This window comes from Salminus brasiliensis, chromosome 7, assembly GCF_030463535.1.
Source record: "Salminus brasiliensis chromosome 7, fSalBra1.hap2, whole genome shotgun sequence".
In the NCBI taxonomy this organism is placed as follows: Eukaryota; Metazoa; Chordata; class Actinopteri; order Characiformes; family Bryconidae; genus Salminus; species Salminus brasiliensis.
This window is the reverse complement of record NC_132884.1, coordinates 19,287,088-19,306,145: the sequence shown is the minus strand read 5'-3', so window position 1 is coordinate 19,306,145 and position 19,058 is coordinate 19,287,088. Positions and strand designations below refer to the sequence as shown.

Below are 19,058 nucleotides of genomic sequence, written 5' to 3'. Positions count from 1 at the left end.
GGTTGCTATGGTCTCCCAGGTGGTTGTTATGGTATCCCAGGTGGTTGATATGGTTTGATGTGTCCACTCTTGCACCTTCACAGATGGGACTGACCTCTCCTTCAGCTGTCATCTAATCACTCAGTCTCTGACCTGGTATGAAGCTCAAAATTACTGCAGAAGGAACTACACTGATCTGGTGAGCATCAGAGATCAGGACCAGAATGAAGCAGTGAAGATAAAGGGATGAACAGCTGCACTTCCTTCTGGATCGGCCTGCTGCATGATGACTGGGAGTGGACTGATGGAGGACCCTCTGCTTACAGAAACTGGTTGGTCAGCCTAGGCCTTTCCCATCAGACTGTGTAAACCTAGTATCAGGAAAGTTGTATACTTACATAATTGGCATGAATTGTGGGAAATGGAGTTTATTGTCAATGCATGCTTTTAGACTAATTCTAAAGCGTGCATTGACCTTAAACTACATGTCCCCACAATGCATGCAGATTATGCTTTTTTCAACAAGTGGAATTACAGCTACAATTAGCTACAAATATGATCCCAAAATGTCCAGGAAAAGAAAAACTGATGCCGATGGAAGACCGTTTCAAGAGGGATGGGAAGCGAATACATGTTTGTGCTTCAAGGAGAAAAAACGGTATGTCTTTTGTGTTATGAGACGGTGGCAGTTGTCAAGGAGTACAATTTACGTCGGCACTTTGATCCCAAACACGGAGCTAAGTATGCCAAAGTTAGCCTTCAAAAAAGCAACAAATTGTACAAGAATTAAAAGGCAAATTGCGATCGCAGCAGAATATGTTCACAAGAGCTACGGCCCAAAACGACGCAGCAGTGAAAGCTAGCTTTATTGTAGCTGAAGAAATCGCTCGCGCGTCTAAGTCTTTTTCAGAGGGTGCATTTTTGAAGCAGTGTATGCTGAAGGTCTGTGAGCAGGTGTGTCCCGACCAGATACAGACATTTAAAAATGTCAGTTTATCAAGAAACACCATCGCGGAGCGAATTAAGGAACTCGCAGGAAACCTGGCAACACAGCTGGCCGCAGAGAGGCGCAACTACCAAACCTTTTCATTAGCGCTTGATGAAAGCACAGATAGCACGGATACAGCGCAGCTATCCATTTTCATTAGAGGCGTGAAGTCGGACCTCTCTGTCACTGAGGAGCTGTTGGATATAGCTGCCATGCATGGGACCACAACGGGATGGGACATTTTCGATGCGGTGCAGAAGTCCTTAAATAAAAATGCATTGCCCTGGGAAAATTTGGTTGGATTAACCACAGACGGCGCACCTGCAGTGTGTGGAGGAAAATTGGGCTTGGTTGGACTAATGAAAGAGAAAATGCAGAAGAGTAACTGTCACGCGCACCTTATAACTTATCATTGCATTATCCATCAAGAGGCTTTGTGTGGGAAGGTGCTGGGGATGGATGATATAGTAACCACCGTCATGAACACAGTGAACTTCATTCGGGCGCGTGGCCTGAATCACCGTCAGTCCAGCTGTTCTTGCAGGAGATGGGCTCGGAGCACGGAGACGTGCCGTACCATACGGAGGTGCGGTGGCTGAGTAGGGGCAAAGTCCACAAATGATTTTTTGAGCTTAGGGAAGGCATTGCTCTTTTCATGCAGGGTAAAGGAAAACCCATGTCCGATCTGTCAGTTCCAAACTGCCTGTGTGACTTTGTGGTGTTGTGCGACATTACCGAACATCTTGCCCAACTGAATCAGAAGCTTCAGGGACGCAAACAAGTCATCACGCAGATGTCCGACATGATCACCGCTTTCCAGCGTAAACTTGATCTATGGATGTGCCAGGTGAAGCAGGACAATCTTGCCCACTTTCCTGTTTGTCAGAGCATCTCAGCCTCATTTGTGTCTGTCATTAAGTGTATGTATGACCTCTGCAAGGGTGTGTGCAGCCATTTGTGTTTTGTAAAATGCCACATCTGTTACACATGTTCTTAGCAGCTCATAGTTGTTGGTTGTATTGTTATTCTGCCCCTTTCAATTGTGACAAAGTTTTGAGTTAGTTAATGTCATAACTTGTGTTTGATAATATTTTTCTTTATTCACTTGGATAGTTTGATCGTTGATTGATGGAGTAATACGAGTTTCTTAACCTGACAAATTAACAGGATTTATGTTATGTTAACAGAGTAACAAGCAAACATATTTTTCATCTATTCAAATATTTATAAGTTGAATAAGTAATAAATTCAGAGTTATTTAACATTAAGGAGTACTAATATTTATTCTACATTACATTTGGTTGCATTTAGTTACATTTATACTGTCTTACAGTTACATCTGGCCCTTTGAGGGCAACCATTATGGTGATGTGGCCCTCTGTGAAAATGAGTTTGACACCCCTGCTATAGAGCTTTCGCTAACACTTAGGAGCCTAAGACACTGTATCAGATGGTAAAGATGTAATTGATGTGATAATAAATATATATTTTTTACTCTTATTATGATGCTTGAGTTGGCTTTATGAGCTTCTTTTTTGATCTTAACTGGTGTAGCAGTTATTTTAACTGCTCACTCACTTCTGTTAATGTCTGTTAGCAGGTATTTGCTGATAGACACTGACAGAAGTGAGAACCCAGAAATGTGAAAAGGGCCCATCCACAAAGTGCAGGGTGCAGCATGTGTTTGTATGTGGTGGAGGTGTGAAGAGACAGGTGAGATAACTTGTGACTGATCATTTTTCCTCTTTTTGAAAATAAATACAACAGTGTCGAGCCACCACTACGAGGGGATTGCTGCGTTAGCTTTGCCTTCATTTTCTTCGGGATTAATAAAGTATCAGTTTGGCTGAACCTCAAACACATCGCTTCGTATATAAATGACTTGATATGCAACACATTCTGAAAAACATTGTAAGACAGGATAAGATCATCCTTTATTAGTCCCACAGTGGGGAAATTCACAGTGTCACAGCAGCAAAAAGATAGGGATAGCAAGACACACACTTAAGATTATATATACAATATAAATAATAACAGTCAAAACAATTGACACACATTGACCCTCGATTGCACATGAGAATGGGAGATATTGCACATTGTAATGTTTATGTGAATGAGCTCTTTATCCTAATTAAAAAATGTACAGATAAATGTATCCTCCGCATTTGACCCATCTGTGGTCGTGAACACACACACACTAGGGGCAGTGAGCACACACACACCTAAAGCAGTATATATTACATTAACAGTTTCCACATTTTTCAACAGTTTTCTTTTACATTTTACTTACCTTGCTTATCTTTGTCGCCGTGTGTTCACAGAGTTGAGGAGAGACACGCCTAATTTAGGGGGGCCGTAGGGGGGTCCAAATGTGTTATAGGAGGGGCACTGGGCCCCTCTCGGCACCCCCCTAGAACCGCCACTGGTTGGTGAAGTCCTTACTAATCCTCCTCGGCTCCTCAAATAGTAACTGGTGAATAATTCTTTATCTTCAATAAATGGATGATCGTTTTAAATCTGCATGGTGGAGTGGAGAGTTAGAATTAGAAGCCAACTTTAAGGTTTGTTTTGGCTGCTAAGTGGAAACGTCTCTGCACTTATAATGTAAAATAAAGCTCTGTTTTGTTTTGCTCACAGAGAGATGGATAGGATTGGAACTTGATTGGAAGCTGATACTTGATCTAATAAAAATGCCTGGATCAGTTCCTGATCCTGAGTCAATGGATCTTATCGGAACATCCCTAGTTGCTGCCCTGTTCACTTGTGAGTGTATGCTCACTGCCACGGATTGGTGGCAAGGTGAAATTCCACTGTACTGCTGTGTTGATAAAGTGTGGTTTCCTTTCCTTTCTCAGAACCCTTCTAGCTAGCCCTGTAGCTGTGTGTAAGGATCTGTACTATGGTAGTATAACCTTGTCTTTTATCTGTTCAGCTGAGGAAGATGTACGACGTTGCACTGGTGTATCTGCATGGGCTATTGGGAATGCAGATCTTTATGCCATGGTGACCAAAGCCCTCTGCAGCCTTGACCTTCCAGTGCCTGGGACTGCATTGTGGGAATTAGGGAACCCTTTAGAGTAAGTATTCTTGTACCACTCATACAGAGGGGCCCCAAAGCGTATTTTGTCATTTTGGCCATTCCTAAAATGTGTTAGAGTGTGTTATGTTAGGAAATCAAAACAAGTAAGTATTTCTGGCTCTGCTTTTGTGGAACATTTAGAACAGTGCTACTGGAATACGTCTCCAGGCTTCTCCACACAACAGTCCGTATTTATCAACATTGTGTGAAAACAAACAAACAAAAGGAGAAAAGGAAAGAAAACCAGTAAGACGCTGAAACTATGGCCCGAGGTCCCCTCATAACCTCCACTGTGATGCCGGCCAGAATAGGCTTCTGTTGGTCAAAGCTGGGGAGTCGACATGAAGGAATAGATACACCAACTGGCCGCTGCAGTGACTCAGACATGGTGGTAGAGTGTGTGTGTGTGTGTGTGTGTGTGTGTGTGTGGTGCTGGTGGTACAAGTGGATCAGACACAGCAGTTTTAAACACTGTGTCCACTCTGCTGTTTCTGATCCAATCAAATCAGCACAACAAACTCTAACAAACCACCACCATGTCAGTCAGTCAGTGTCACTCTAGTGATGAGAATATATGTATATATGAAGGTCAGTCTGAAACGGTGGAAATTCATATCATCTCTGATATTAAACATAAAATAATCTTCTTTCAGTTAAATCCACTGTATTTTAACATCACTTTCCTACCTACTCATAATAAGACTTTCTTGTGCTAATATCATTTCATAGCTAAATGATAAAGATGGATAAATTTACAATTCAATAAACTAAACCAAATGATCATATCACTCCACAAAATCATCAGTGTCTGATGTATTCATGGTAGGAGTTTCAGACATTTCTTACTGTAGGAATGTGGAGTAATGGGATAGCAAACTTTTGTAAAGTGTCAATTTAGTATTGGGTAGACAAGATTTTGAAAAGTCAAACTGTTATGAATTCACACCCATAAATTCTTGAACAGTACCTGATGTATTCATGGTATGAGTTTCAGACATTTCTTACTGTAGAAATGTGCAGCAATGGGTAAATGCAGTAATGCTTATAAATACAAATAAATACAATAAACAAAAAAATAATAAAATGAACACAAAAGCAAACAAATAAAATTAACAAAAAACAAATAAATAAAAAACAAATAAATAAAATTAACAAATAAAAATTGCTTCATCTGAATTAGATATTTTTTTTGGTGGTTAAGACATAACTGCGCATGTGCAAGCACAGCTTGCAGACATTTTACACACACATCTTGCTTCTGGGAGGTAGTGTTAGCGTATATGAGAAGACTTTGTTATTGCACAGTTACACTGTAGGATAGTTTATTTTGTTTGTCTTTATGAATCCACGTACATGCTTGATATTTCTGGTAAGTTTATTGGAGCACTAAGCATAGCTAAAAGATCGCTAGCTAGCGCTGTCTAACTGTCTGATCTGCTCAAATGAATGCAAATTGAACTAACAAAATTGCACCAGGCGTCCACAAACCTTTGGCCACACAGCATCAGTTTGTGGTAATGGTACTGTGTCAGTCAAAAGCACCTTTGAGTCTAGATTTAGTCCTGATTTGAGAGGCACAGGAGTGTTTTATTAAATGCACTGCACAAACACTCTTGCTAAAGTAAGCTGAATATTCCCAAAACATCATATTTCCACGTTTAGCAGCAGAAGGTCACAGTTCATCATTGTAATCAGAAACTAAATGTTTTAGAAGAGAACAGTTTCTTCATACAGCATATAGAGTTCATATAGCTAGCATATGCAGTTCTGATAACCATGTTGACCTGATTCAAATGTAAATGAATTTTAATGTAAAATTGTCATTTGTAATGCTTTTTGTTTTTAACATATTGTAAGAGTAATAAATGACATTCCACATGCCAAGTTAAAACATCAAGATAAAAAGATATGTTCAAAACCAAATGTATATAAATGCTATTTTCTCCATAGGCTGAAACTCTTGTGATGGATTGTTGTTGTGCTGTTTTTAAGGATTCTGGGACATGTCCTACGTCATTGGTAAGTGTGTTGATTTAATCAACTACTTGTATTTAACAAATAGGCTTCATAGAGCTACTTTTTACTTATTTTATTGATCAGATTAGTTATAAATGCAGTTTGATTCATGCATGTAAATGTCATTTCTACAAAGATCATAAACTTCATGTTCATATTTTTTCTTTTCTATTTTATGTTTTTCTTTCCTCGCTGCTCTCCACTCCTCAGTCTGTTTAACCGATGCCCTCCCCCGGCTCTGGTAGGACGTTGAAGACCCTCTTCTAATCTGCTTCTATCTGAGGAATCGCCTGATCCCACGAATGTTCTTGCTTTAATCTCCAAACTCCAGCCCTTCTTCTCCCAGCCGCTCCAGGGCATTCTTCACCTTGAGAGCGATGGTCTCAATTTCCACGTCCGGCTGTGTTGGGACCCTGTAGAGTTCCAGGTCCCTCTCAGTCACCACCAGGGCTGCTGAGACCTTCCATACACGCTTCTGAAGGGCCGCACAGCGAGCTTCCGCCAAGTCTTTCAGCCTCAGAAGATGCTCCAGCTCCCCCTTCAGGAAGCTCACCTTCTGCTCCACCTGCTGTGAGATCCGCACCCCAAACACCTGCCTCTTTGAGCTGGTGTGCAAGTATTGTGAGCTCCGCTCCGAACTCCTCCAGTTCCATCATTCTGCTGAGCTGCAGACGTCACAATTGCAGTATTCAAGTGCAGCGCCCCTCCTTTCACCTCTCGTTTATATACGATGATGTCATCAAATGTAAACCCCAATTACGCGGCTCTTTATTAAAAAATTGCATTATAAAATTGTGCTCATTTTATCTATTTAAATGTGTTTGATTTTATTTGATAATAAGAATAAATGCTTAAATGCTTCATCTGAATTTCCATTGTGTGTCAAATGAATGTACCAGTGGTAAAACTGCCATTGTAACGTCTAAGCAAGCTGAAGCAGTATAAATTAGAGCATGCTTTCAGCATCATTTAAGCCTCAATCGTACTACAAAGAACAATTCTAAATTGTCGAACCACAACTGCAGTTTATTTCCACTGTTGAATGTTTTACAGGTACCTTTAGGCAATAATCACCTTCTGTCCGCGGTAGAACAACAGTCAGATCATTATAATATACAAGTCATTTTGTATAATATACAAGTCATGTGATGAGTTGTGTTTCAAGAGCAACAGTGTTGTGTTGGGAGATGAGCTGCTAGTATTGCTGGATTTCTATGTAGATGACATTTGACCTAGGTAATCATTTAGACACATCCAGAAAAAACACCAAGTCTGTGTAGTATATTAAAATCCCAGCAATTTAACATCCGTTCGTAATTCCTTTTCTCATCTTTTTATTTATCTTCACTGTGCAAAGCAGATTATGTCAAGACATATGGATATATAAAGGTTTTAGAGCCTTTGCTGCAAAATCGTGTTAAAAAAAAAGTATTAAAAAAGTCAGGGCATTTTCATTGCACAGCTTGGTGGTTTGTTAAAGGCATAGAGCAGAATGCCATAGCACACAATTTGTGTGTTGTCTTGTCTGCGCGGCTTTCTCTGCACTGAGATGTTTCTGTTAAAGGAATGAACTACTGGTGTGTCGTATGATTGTAGTTCTCGTCTTGGCTGGTGGATTCATGCAAGTAGCGCCTGTGAGAAAATACTTGCTGCACTGACAACACATCTATCTGGGCTTGTCCTGGAGTGAGCAGTTACTTCCAACACCAAGCTGTCAAGTAAATCTAAATTCAAAAGGAGACGCTGTTGTGTTAGCATATTGGCTCCAATCAAGTGTGGTGTGAAAAGAGTGAACTTGCAGTGTTGTTTTATGTGTATTTTATGTGTGGCTGATTTATTTTGATGTAAGGTCATTATAGAAAATATTATAAAACAACAAGGGGGGAAATCACATTGTATAGAGACACTCACATGGGAGATGAAGTAGTTTTTCTAACAGTTTCTTTTGTAGAACGTTCAAGGTGCTTATGAGCTACATAAACTTTTTACATATTTTAATTAAGTAGAAACATAAAATTGCACTTATAAAGTAAGTTCTAGAAGATGAAATTAAGCTTATAAAAATTAGTGAGCGTTATTCAAAGTATATATCTGAATCAAGACCATTTTATTTTATGCAACTCTTTGACGTTCAGAGGGTTTGAGTACATTTTGAGTCATTTGTTTGAGTTAAGGTGCAGGTTTTGGGGAAGACGAGCTCTTGTTGTAAATCTGTTGGCCCTTATGGTTATGTAGAATCTGCATGGTCTTTGATGGGATGGTCGGAGCGCGTAGTCCTGGTCGAAGCTGGTATAATCCGAATTGAGCCAGAAGTACGTAAGTGCCAGCCTCCTATTACCAGTTCCAGTGGTGGGCCAGAATAGCTTATTTAATTTCCTACCACTTCCCCCATCCCACGCTCCCTGCACATTCTTCCAGCAGAACAGGATAAACTCAGTTTACATGTAGAAATGATGCTCTTTTTTATTAAGTTACACATCATTTACATTCATAGTGTATGACTAATAACTGTTTCATTCCACAGTCAAATAATAAATGAATTCATATCTTCATTACATATCTAAATACACATTTTCCTTTAAAATGTTCAATCTTGTTTTAACTTCAACTTCATTTGGGTAAAAGCTGTCAAATAACACAACGAGAAGGCGGCAACAACATCAGGGTTTTCTCACCTGCAAAAAGACACTAATCCTTTTGGCTTCTACCCTTTGTGCCATGAGCACTCTTTCTATCAATCAGACAGGTGCCATTCAAGCTCTTGATAGCCATAAAACCTTGTAGAGGGAGGTTGTAGAGGACTACTAGCATATATAGTCACCAAAAGCATTAGGATCCAAACAGCTTGATTAGACTCTGAGATAGACTTTAACTGAATGATGTGTTGGTTGTGTGTTCAGACTTAACAATCTCAGTATTTCCCCCAAATTCTTTGAACAGTTAAGAGGTTTGACAAATTAACAATTGAATAATAAACTGCCAAACATGTCCAATACATTTGTTTTTGCACTCATAACTGTCACTGACATTTGCATTTTCTGGAGATAGGGTTGGGCTGTTCTTTGACCTGCCGTTAAGAACAGTCCCTTGCTTAGCACAGTTTGTTGCTTGTATAGCGAAATAACATTTGGGGAGCTTAGACTAATGGGGTACAGATGCTCATGTCATTTTCTTTCAATCATTTTAGTGGATTGAATCCAGAGGATTGATTACTTCTGGCCATCAGTCCATGGTTTAGATGCACTGAAGAGATTGCTAAACAATTCTGCAGAGCTCTGGCTGGCTCCTCCTCAACAGGTCTGGGCCTAAAAAACAAGAGACATAAAAAGCTGTTTAAATGTAATCCGAGTGAAAGCGTTTGCCGTTATCGGGTCTAAATCACTGCCACCTCCAGCATCAAAACTTAAACCCTTCTTTCTCACCTGGAGAAGCCCGGCAGCACTGTGAGGATCACCTTCTTTGATTTCTCCAGTGCTTTTAACACCATACAGCCAGGGCTCCTAAAGGACAAGCTGGGACATTGTGGAGTGGACAATCACCTGTCGAACTGGATACTGGACTACCTCACCAACCGACCACAGTATGTGAGGGCACGGGACTGTGTCTCTGATATGGTGGTCAGCAGCACAGGAGCCCCTCAAGGAACGGTCTTGGCACCGTTCATCTTCACCCAGCTCACCGACCTGTCACCTCCAGAAGTTCTCCGATGACTCAGCGATTGTCGGCCTCATAACCAATGGGGAGGACAGTGAGTACAGAGAACTCATTCAGTCAGGACTTTGTGGACTGGTGTCTGCAGAAACACCTTCAGATAAACGCAGGAAAGACCAAAGAACTGGTGGTGGATTTCCGCAGGAGCAGACACCCCCCTCCATCAGTGAACATCCAGGGTATGAACATCGAGAGAGTGGACTCTTATAAATACCTGGGTGTTCATCTGAACAACAAACTGGACTGGTCAGTCAACACTGCTGTACTCTTCAAGAAAGGCCAGAGCAGACTCTACCTACTGAGGAGACTGAGGTCCTTTGGAGTTCAGGGAGCACTCCTGAGGACTTTCTTCGACACAGTGGTGGCATCTGCCATCTTTTATGGAGTGGTCTGCTGGGGCAGTAGCATCTCGGCGGCAGATAAGATGAGACTGAATAACCTCATAAAGAGGGCCGGCTCTGTCCTAGGGTGCTTCTTAGACCCAGTGCACGTGGTGGGAGACAGGAGGATGACAGCCAAGCTGGCATCCATGCTGAAGAACAGCTCCCACCCCATGCATGAGACTCTGGCAGCACTGGGCAGCTCCTTTAGTGACAGGCTGCTTCACCCCAAGTGTGTGAAGGAGCGGTATCGCAGGTCCTTTCTTCCTGCTACCGTCAGACTCCACAACCAGCACTGCTCCCAGCGGACCACATTTACACACACTTAACTACACACACATGTTCAGGGAATAGAGATCCCTTAATGTAAAAATACTGTGTGCAATACCCCCCTCCCACATGTGCAATTAAGAGTCATTTGCAATAATCTGTAAATAATAGTTATTGCTTTTTTTACTTCTTATTTATATTGTGTGTATATAGTGTCAATTATTTATCCACATTTTTATTTGTAACTGAGTGTCTTGCTATCCCTTTCTGCTGTGACACTGAAAATTTCCCCACTGTGGGACTAAGAAAGGATTATCTTATCTTATCTTTATCTTAAGTCAAAGATATTGTAACACTTTAAGAAAAAGAAAAGTTTATGATCAATAATCTGAATCTTGCTGCTAAAACCTGTAAAGTTTTTTTTTCAATCTAAAGCCTGTGCCCCCCTTAAAATAAACAAAATCTGGAAAGACACCGTTTTTGTTGTCTCTAATAAAAGGTCAATTGAAATCATTGCTGACTTCCTGTGGTGTAAAACAAAATTAAAGTCAAAATTACATCTGTTCTGTTCATTTTTATGTTTTAATCTTTTAGAGGGGGGTGGGGGGCATAAAACTGTAAACTGCTCATGCATCCATGTTCACTAACTACTACTAAACTTACAATGTGGCAGCATTATCCAGTTATAGTATACAGCCATGATCCACTAATGGAGGACAAAGTCGACCACAATCAGTGGCACAGACTCAGCAAGTGGACGATGAGCAAGAGATTGATTCAGGATTTTTTTTTTGCATGTTACTGATACAACACCACCATCCCACCCAACTCTCATTACCCTACCGCATGCATTTTACGCACCAGCCAACAGGCCTGAAAAACAACAGCAGCAGCAGCCAGTTAAACAATCTACAATACAATAAATGATTCTATACTATTTTAAATATATATTCTTTGCCAGGTTACATGTTTTATTCTATGATCAACACTAATACGTACATAAGAACACTGTTAAAAACCAAACAGAAATCTTGGCTGTAGTTCCAGAACTGTTTCTGGTATGTCTGTCTGTATGCCACACCGCTCTGCAGACAAACTACTACACTGTGTGCAGGATTATTAGGCAAATGAGTATTTTGATCACATCATCCTTTTTATACATGTTGTCCTACTCCAAGCTCTATAGGCTTGAAAGCCAACTACCAATCAAGTAAATCAGGTGATGTGCATCTCTGTAATGAGAAGTAACTTCCTTTTCTTTGGCAAAATGGGTCAGAAGAGAGATTTGACGGACTCTGAAAAGTAAAAAATTGTGAGATGTCTTGCAGAGGGATGCAGCAGTCTTGAAATTGCCAAACTTTTAGAGCGTGATCACCGAACAATCAAGCGTTTCATGGCAAATAGCCAACGGGGTCGCAAGAAACGTGTTGGAAAAAAAAAAGGCACAAAATAATTGCCCATGAATTGAGGAAAATCAAGCGTGAAGCTGCCAAGATGCCATTTGCCACCAGTTTTGCCTTATTTCAGAGCTGCAACGTTACTGGAGTATCAAAAAGCACAAGGTGTGCGATACTCAGGGACATGGCCAAGGTAAGGAAGGCTGAAAAACGACCACCTTTGAACAAGAAACATAAGATAAAACGTCAAGACTGGGCCAAGAAGATATCTTAAGACTGATTTTTCTAAGGTTTTATGGACTGATGAAATGCGAGTGACTCTTGATGGGCCAGATGGATGGGCCCGAGGCTGGATCAGTAAAGGGCAGAGAGCTCCACTCCGACTCAGACGCCAGCAAGGTGGAGGTGGGGTACTGGTATGGGCTGGTATCATCAAAGATGAACTTGTGGGACCTTTTCGGGTTGAGGATGGAGTGAAGCTCAACTCCCAGACCTACTGCCAGTTTCTGGAAGACACCTTCCTCAAGCAGTGGTACAGAAACAAGTCTGTATTGTTCAAGAAAAACCTGATTTTCATGCAGGACAACGCTCCATCACATGCATCCAAATACTCCACAGCATGGCTGGCCAGTAAGGGACTAAAAGAAGAAAAAATGATGACATGGCCCCCTTGTTCACCTGATCTGAACCCCATAGAGAACCTGTGGTCCCTCATAAAATGTGAGCTCTACAGGGAGGGAAAACAGTACACCTCTCTGAACAGTGTCTGGGAGGCTGTGGTGTCTGCTGCACGCAATGTTGATCGTAAACAGATCAAGCAACTGACAGAATCTATGGATGGAAGGCTTTTGAGTGTCATCGTAAAGAAAGGTGGCTATATTGGTCACTGATTTATTTTTGGTTTTGTTTTTGAATGTCAGAAATGTTTATTTCTAAATTTTGTTATATTGGTTTACCTGGTGAAAATAAACAAGTGAGATGGGTATATATATTTTTTATTAAGTTGCCTAATAATTCTGCACAGTAATAATTACCTGCACAAACAGATATCCTCCTAAGATCTAAGTCTAAAAAAAAAAAAAAAAAAAACACTCCAACTTAAGCTTTGATATTTATGAGTCTTTTGGGTTGATTGAGAACATAGTTGTTGTTTAATAATAAAAAGAATCCTCTCAAATACAACTTGCCTAATAATTCTGCACACACTGTATTTCTGGCTCAGAATAACCCCTAGCCAGGTCACTCTCAATTTGGCGTGCTAGACTGGAGAACGTCAGTCTATCTTTCTGCCCTGGTTCACCAATTTGTCTAGAAACCTTGAAGTCTTTGCACCACTGTGAGTTATGGGCAGATATGAAGGATTTCTCTATAGGGGTGGCATCTCCACTGGCTCTGTGCTGCACTGTTCTACTTATCAGCTTTTGCATTTCAGTTTCTTTTAGCTGCACCAGAAGTTTCAAATGACGCAGATCCCTTGTTAGATTCTCTTGTTCCTCTGCATTAGGTTTAGGTATTTCTGAATCCTCTTTGAGTCTTGGTTCCTCTCAAGGTTTCTTCCTCTTGAGTTTTTCCTGCCACTGTTGCCCTCAGCTTTCTCAAAAGAGGCTCAGACACGGATTTCTGTCGAAGTTGCTTTTGAATTTTTTTTAATATATAATCAAACTTGACTTGATGAGCGGTCAAGAAGCCGTTACCGACAAAAGGAAATATCTTAATGGTCGTATTGACTGGAAAGTAAATCAGTAAAAGGTGATCTCTGACTTACACAGTACTGCACCGGCTCATTATTGTTCACTAACAGCTAATAAACAGCTCATGTTTATTCATGTGCTTCCAGTGTTGATTTCAGATGCTTCAATAATTGTTAATATTGTTAATCTGAAGTTTTGCTTCATAGTTTTTTGTTCATTGTTAATCTGAAGTTTTGCTTTGTAGTTTTTCCTTCATTGTTTTGGTTTGTTGGTTTTTGCTGCTTCCAGGTTTCTGTTCATTGTTTTTCAAAACCTCGTCTGTGTTCTTTCTCCTGGCCCAAGCTCCGTCTAGTGTTCTGCTTTTGTTTGAGGTGTTTTTTGTTTTCCTGAATACTGCTCAGCTTCCTCCCAGTCCCAGCTGTGTTACTGTGCCCAGTTTGAGTTGTCAGGTTTTGATTTTGTTTCTGGTTCTGTCCATTAGATTGCTGTTCCCCCGGTAGTGCTTTGCTTTGTTGTGTCTGTTTACTTTTGCCCAGGTTACATTAAAGTCTTTCATCGTCCATCCCTGCGAGTGTTTCCTTGTGTTCACTGCAACGTCTGACCAGGTATGACAGTAACTAATAAATTATTTATTATTATTATTATTGAAAACAACTGTATCATAAAAACATCATATCTGTAATACATAAAAGAAATTATTGTTGTGGTTGTCATTATTTATGAACAATAATAACAATGGTAATATTTACATATTTAATGTGATGAGAATTAGCCTCGTTAATAAGTGAGGAAATGATCGTTGGCTTCTTCTTCTCAGTCTATGACTGGAGCTGCTGCTGCAGATATGATATCTGACCTGTAGGTGGCGCTGCTGTGTCGCTTTTCATCCTAAATCAGTGTAATCTCTGTGAAACTGGACTGAATTGTCTACTTGTGTCTCTTTACCCTGAACTGTCTCCGTTTTGTTGTGCTAATAACCACAGTATGAGGAGGCCTGGAAAAATGACCTTAACGTGGTTTCAGACTGACCTAAAGTGACCTTCACCTTTACAAGTTCCATAATGAGTGTAAACAGTCCTCATTTCCCAACGAGAATCCAGATCCAGATCAAAGGATAAGGAGTTAAAACACACTTCCTAAACATTTGAAAACTTCATTAACATGAAGGAAAACACAAGAAAAAGACAGATGTGGAGAACATGTGGAAAAAGACAAAGATATAGAATTTAGTCTGAAATATGATAAATGGAAAAAAAAATATATATATATATCTCTTCCTGAATTTCATTTTAAAATCTAGATTTTAGAAACTATGAACTCCATCACAGCATTTGAAGATCATTAATACACAACATTATGGGCTGTTAAATTTAGACGTCTAATAGACTGCTGTGTCTAAATGATCAACTCCGGCATATATTAAATATAACAGCAGTTGTAAAATGCAGTTTATTAGTTCCTACCTCCTGATCTCCGGAACCCTCACCTCACTTGGCCTTGGAGAGGCAATCTCCCTGCACCCTCCCACGAGCCTTTGCAAGGTCTAGGCCACAGAGACCAGCTAGAGAGTTAGTTTCTTTAGTTCCAGTGCATTTAAACATACACTTGTGAGGATTCCACAGATTTATCAATTCTTCTGTTTACAGACTGCCATGAACTGAACTATATGCAGTTTTTCACATATTTTTTGTTTTGAGATCTGGTTCTTCTTATCCCACCTTCAACCTTGGAGTCGATTTCCAAGTATTTTAAAGCTTACTTTAGATGTTTTCCAAAATCATCAGTTAATAGATGCTCTAAATTCAGTTCGGGATGAGATTAGAGAGAGGATATAACAAACACAAAATAAGGAGTAAAGATACATTTACCATAGCAGTGTAGGTAAATGCATGTTCTCCTTTTACTCCCATACTGAATTTATATATATTAGTCAACTGAAGTAATTCATAATTAATATACTGGCCTTTAGCCTGAATAAAATCTTCCTGTTGTGAGTATTCAATTAGAAACCTCTAATCAGCATTAGTGAACAGTTCAGGTTTTATTTTCTTCTACATAGTCTGGCATAGAGACTAACTCTATAACCACTAGACTACTATAATAACACAAAGAATGATTTACAGTAAAGTAACAGCAAATGTTTAATGTATTATTATTAATAAGTGGAAAATAAGGGATTAAAGACTGCACACACTGCTTTCAGAATATAGAAGAGTATATATGATGTACAAGCTCTGACAGCCCTAGTTTCTCTAAAGCACAAAAGTACAAGCAGTTGGCATCATCACTCAGCTATATGTTCAAAGTGTCAACAAGTAATGAATAATAGGTAAAGGGAGTGATATTGAAACATTGGCAAAAAAATAAATTGATAAAAGGAAAAAAGCCTTAAAAATTTATTCAAGTTTATTTATAAAACACTTTTCACAACGAGTGTAGTCACAAGGCAGCTTTACAGAGATCTGGGAATAAATACCTAGAATAAAACCCAGGAATAAAAACAATAAATCAATACTGAATTAAGAGAATATGGAAATGCGCCATCAAGCCATAAAATATGAAAACGTGAGTGAAATGTTAAACTCCAGGCAGGTGAGGATGAATCAACACGAGGCTCCAGATCAGGACAGTGGGCAGTAGGGTAGTAGAGAGCCAGGTCTGGTGGTCCAAGGATGAAACAGCTGGAATCTCAATCTCAATACATGGTAGAGAGCGAGAGAGAGAGAAAACAGAAAGGAGGGGGAAAACAAGGGGTTAGGAGATCCAATAGGTAGAGTGGGCGTCAGCTCATGGCAAGCTTGAAGAAAAAAACAAACAAAAAAAAACAAACAAAAAAAACAGCAAAGGTTTCAAGCCAATTTAAAACACATCTTAGATAAAACAAGGCCTTGGTTAACAAGGAAAGTCCTGATTACACACTCAAAGGATTGGATACAATAAAAATGTCCTTCGTGCCAAGTCAGGAATTCTCCTGTCACAGTCTTTGTCCTTCAGGGCTAAAAGTTTAAAAGTGTGGCGCCTCAGAGTCATCGCAGGCAGCGAAGGTGGCGCTAGGCTCACACCTAAGGCTGTGTTGTCAACGTAGGATGGAGTCAGGATGACTGTTTGCCAGCCGTTGCTATTGACTCTTCAGATGGTCATATCATCTGATCACATGCACCTTAAAATCCTAACAATGAAAATGTCACTCAGGTCATTTAAAGTAAGAGAACTGTACAGAATACACTGATTATTGATCAAGTACATACAGTCTGAGTTACATACAGTCAAGCTGAAAAGTCTGCACACCCCTTCTCCATGCTTTTTTTATGTTATAGACTTATTCTACAGTAGACTGAATTCTACACAATTGTACACAATGACAACATAAGAGCAGGGTTTTAGACATTTGTGGTACTACAAAAAAAAAAAAATAAAAAAAATAATAATAATAATAATAATAAGTGTTAAATCTCATATGTACACAAGTTAAAGAAAACCCCTGAAAGGCCAAGACTCAAAAAGGTAACCCATCCTCCTCAAAATAAGGGGATTTACAGTGGGACAAGGCTGACCCAGAGGGTCAGCAGCGAGCAGCTCAGCACGAGGAGAAAGAAGAAAAATAAGAAAGGGATTTAGGAGTATGAGTAGACTGGTGTACGACCTGTAAACGTAGACTAGAAAGACAATAAGAACCTGTAATCAGAGCAGTACAGAACAGTGTTCGTATGAAAACAGAATAGAACAGCATGATTACAATACTAAAAGTGTGTCCAGAACAAAAACAGGACGTTTATTCCAGAGTTGGAGGCTTAAGAAGAGAAAGCTCTTCCCCCAGAGTTGCTTCTTCTGAAGTGGGAAGCTGATAGTAGTCCAGAATCCTGCAAAAGAAATGTTTGTTACCGGTTGTAGGGTTTAAGAAGTTCTCCAAGATGCTGTGGGGACAAACAATCGAGAGACTCAAGTCAGAAGGAGTTTTTTTATGATCAACGTGGAATTTAACTGGAATCCAGTGCAGGGATGAGAGAATAAGACAGATGTGGTCACAATTTTTAACTCTAGTGAGCAGTCAAGCCGCTGCATTCTGAACTTATTTAATGACCCTGAGCTTATTTAATAATTTGCATAAACTTCCTACCAGAGCAGCATTCCATTAATTTAATCCTGAGGTTATAAATCCTTATAAATGTAATATATATCCTTTAAATATACTTTTAATTTAAAAAATACTTTACGGCATTAAAAATACTGTAATTGTGTGTCAGTGACACAGCAGCAGATGGACAGCTTTGTATATACATTTTCCATTGACTTGTTGCATAAGTTCAATATCACTAGAACTTACTTGGAAGTATTCGTCTGTGTCCTTGTGGTGAAGCGTCCTTCGCATCTGCCTGAAGCCACACTACCACATCACAGCCAGAGCTACAGACTTGTGGACGGGTAAACTAGAATGAGTTGCAGATGGACAGACAGTCAGACAGCATTGCAACCAGAGTAAGTCTAAACAGAATGAATTGCAGATTCATAGCCAGAAAGGTATAGATTGACAGACAGCAGAACAGCCAGAGCAGCACACAGCCAGAGATGCAGACGCATAGTCAGAAAGACATCCATCATGGCAGCCAGCAGAACACAGGGAACTAAGGGAATGAGGGCGCTGGTGAGTGGGTCTTCTAGGAGCCGGCAGGATCCACAGTTAACCTATAAAGGGGAAAAAACACATCAATAACATTAGGATAGGTCAATTAATTACATCTAGTTTAACTCACCAGTATACATCAGCATGGCCAAACAAGACATGTAAATAATGTCGTATTGTCATTTTAGGATGTTATGACCACCCCTATAGTGTGCACTTGGTTCACTCCAGGCTAAGCAAAGGATGAGGGCCTGGCTTGGAAGGACTGTGTAGAAAGAAATATGGGGTCAGTTGGTGCAAATTACGCTGAAATCATGGTAGTGAGGCCTTATCATGTGAAGAATGTGCGACTTGGCTCTTTTATGTTCCATTTTCACTTTGGACAGACAGCAAGCTACAGTCTTGTAGACAGGAAAAACATAACCAGTTAAAGATTGTTCTGCTGCAGACTGAAGAATAAATACAGAGCAACAGATTTATAGACAGACAAGTGCAGAATTAGACAGTTTCACATAGACAGCGTTGCATATGGACTGACAGCCAGTCAGAGCTGCAGCAAGCATAAACAGAATGAATTGCAGATGAACAGGCAGCCAGAGAAAGGTGCACAAAGTTGCAGAGGAACAAACACACAGCCAAACATAGTTGCAGATGCATAGTCGGATAAATAGCCAGCCAGACAGCCAGAACTGCACATGGAAGACAGCTAGCCAGAGTTGCACATTGAAAGAAAGTTAGCCACTGAAATGCACACGCATATGGATATGCAGACACACAGTTGCAGTGGTAAGAAGCCAGTGAGCCAGCCAGAGTCACACGGACAGCCAGTGCAGCCACAGAATTACACATGGAAAGAAAGCCAGCCAGCCACAAAGTTGCACATGGACATGCAGACAGCGCCACATACAGCTGCAGACAGACACAGT

At 40.2% G+C, this 19,058-nt stretch overlaps 1 pseudogene; it reads left to right on the top strand.

Annotated features, from left to right (window-relative positions):
* LOC140559655 (general transcription factor II-I repeat domain-containing protein 2-like) overlaps positions 1 to 6,307 on the top strand; it is a 65,163-nt pseudogene extending 58,856 nt beyond the window's left edge.
* Positions 6,308 to 19,058: the final 12,751 nt, after the last annotated feature.